The sequence below is a fragment of the Condylura cristata genome, unplaced genomic scaffold (assembly GCF_000260355.1).
Source record: "Condylura cristata isolate star-nosed mole 26May11 unplaced genomic scaffold, ConCri1.0 scaffold00005, whole genome shotgun sequence".
In the NCBI taxonomy this organism is placed as follows: Eukaryota; Metazoa; Chordata; class Mammalia; order Eulipotyphla; family Talpidae; genus Condylura; species Condylura cristata.
In genome coordinates, this window is record NW_004567106.1 from 62,471,205 (window position 1) to 62,474,049 (window position 2,845).

Sequence of the window (2,845 nt, forward strand, 5' to 3'; positions counted from 1 at the left end):
AACTGACGAAGTAAACTGCTGAGGGGAGCAGTGGGTGGGTCAGGAGAGGTCTGCCGTTTGGAGAGATGACTTTTCATACTCTTTGTACATTTCTAAATTGTCTTTTTTATGAGTTGTAAGAGTTTATTAAATATTCCAGTTACCAAGACTTCTCCAGATATGCGACTTGCTAACATTCACTCCCATTTTGTGGGAGGGTGGTTGGCTTTCTTGATGGGATCCTTGGCATCACACAGGCTTATAATCTTGATGTCAGCACTGTGGGTTTTATTAATAGTGCCATAATTGTGCTGTGGTAAGGTGGATATTTCAGTGTAGGCAGAACTGCAAGTAGAATCTCTCCACTTGAGGCCTGTCTCTTCCCTGTGTAGCATGTCTTGCGTCTGTGTTAGAGCTAAGACAGGTCTACCTTGACCTTAAGCCTCCAAGAGTGCTGGAAGTTGGCCTGATGTCAACATATTATCAAGGGATTGTAACCTCCTTGAAGTTAAATACCCAGGATCTCACTTACCACGTCAATTTCCCACTAGCTCTTTCTCCTAAACAGAGCCCTGCCTCTGGTTGCTGAGTGCTCTTATCCTTGGCTGGCAGTCCAGGTCTGCAGCAATGAGCCTAGACATAACCAGTCATCAGCACCTCTCCCCTAAAGCCACCGCTGCTCGCCAGTGTTGCTGCTTCATTGCTGGTTTTCCGGCCTGGACTTAAGGCTTGATATCATCAGGAAGCTGGACACCAGTGTGCCTTAGGCTTCTGGTTGTGTGATATCAGAGTTTTGGGGTGTAACATACAGTTACTAAGCTGGGCCAAGTAAGGGTTTTTGGCAAAGGTACTGTCATGCCGGAAAATAACTAAGAATTTCTTATCAAGAGGGTACAAAAAAATAACAAATAGATTCACCACTGTAAAAAGTCTTTATATAGTTCCATTCATTTTGATTCTGCCGTCAACCACTGAAAAACACATTAGAGTCTGTGGTTGATATTTAGGAACCACTGTCTTCCATGCTCAGCATAAATCTCTATCTGAAAAGTACAACCTTCACTTTACCAGCTGTTGGTCATGTGGGTCTCTACACTGAATTAATGGATTCACCTATTATGTAAGACACAGCTTCTCTCCTGTGTTAACTTTCTCTTCTGATTCTTGAGGAATTCTCCAGTAACATGGATGAGAAAGAACTGTTTTAGGTACATCTGAGTATAAGTATGAATTGACCTTAAAAGATGAAAGAAATCATTCACATGGTAGAATGGCTCCTATTTACATTTACAATATGTAATTTCTGGATTATATATGTATATTCTAGACTTGGAGCAACACATAAATTTTTATCGATTCTGCCTCATCTAAATGAAAATGTCAAATAGATATTAGGGTTTTACCATAAGATAGTTATTGGTTGTCACATTGGCACATTAATTATAATAATTGGGCTGTAAAGAAGCCATAGGGATGGATAATATGCTATACATTTTGATGAGATTGTAGTTATATCCTCTTATTTATGGGAAGAAAATCTTGTTAATTGACATTGCTGTCAAGCTCCTTTGCTTTCCTTTTTCACCCTCAAGGATGGTTTATAAGTCTATTTAGGAATTATGAAACAAGAGCCAAACAATACAAAATAAAGGCCGCATTCCAGAATTTTCCGTAGTCATTCATGGCACACATATTATATCCTTCAGCTAATATTTGCTGATCACTATTCTGAGTGCTCCTGCAAATACAGACACTTAGGAAGCAGTGCTTGCACCAAAGACTAACAAGAGGCGAAAGTCAGTAGCCTCTGGCTATAAATTAACATGGTCCCTATTTGTATTCCATTGTATGTGAGTGCCATGTGGGAGAAGTTCCTTAGGGGTGGGGTGAAGAGCTGTCAAGTTGAGAGGAGGAAAGAGTGGCGCCCGGGTGAGGAGCGATGCTTAAGACTCGGAGATGGAGCAGTTACTTTGCACCCACGACACAAGCTTCTCCCCACCTCTGAAAACACTTGCATTCTAGAACTGCAGTGAGAGGTAGGTGAGGTGCTAAATACAGTGACGTGGAAATCAACCTCGACCTGGGTGCCGCTCCTGTGCAACCTCATCTCGTGTCTCCCTGAGTCTGTAAAATTGGTGTAATCATATGTGTCTGGCATCTCTCACTATGAAAAATGAGCTAATGCGGATGTCTAAGCTGCACCCTGTGGTGAAAGTGAGGTAGCTTGGCAGGGGAGGGTTCTTGGGTTCTTTTTTTTTCTTCCCCGGGCAACTTAGGCCACACGTATGAATGGTACTGAGCTCAGCTTCCTACAACAGAAAGGATTGGTGTCCCTACCAGAGCACCCCACTTATTGCTAGGGAATAGTATATTCTTTGTTACGTCTGAACTGTGATCCGCAGAGTTGCCTGAATTCCTTAGAGAAGCTGCCTGTAGGAACATTTCCTCCCTGAAATGCGTTAAAAAGGAAAACATGTTTACTGAGCTAGCGATTTTATATCTAATTATTATTATTTTTATTGAGGTAACATTGGTTTACATTATTGTATGTGATTTACTCCTCAGATGTACGATACCTCCCCACCTCCCCCATCCAGCCACCCATAGCCCTCGACAGATCATTGGTTCCTACTTCACCCACTTAGCCTCAGTTCAATTGTTGTATTTCTAGGGTTTAGTTTTGTCAGTTCCTTTATTTTATTATTATTTAAACATTTTATTTTATGGGTGTGTGTGTGTGGGGGGGGAGGGGGGAGGTGAGAAGATTCACCAGAGATGGAGTGGGGAGCAGAACAGGCAGACTGACTGAACTACACTGCTGAGGAAAGCAGTGTCTTCTGCGCCATGTAGGTCACCTCCCTGGCTG

The 2,845-nt window shown here is 42.3% G+C and overlaps 1 protein-coding gene across 1 annotated transcript in view; it reads left to right on the forward strand.

The window, feature by feature from the left end:
- Positions 1-2,845, forward strand: part of EXOC4 (exocyst complex component 4) — a 648,177-nt gene that overhangs the window by 89,418 nt on the left and 555,914 nt on the right. The gene's annotated exons all lie outside the window — the stretch shown is intronic.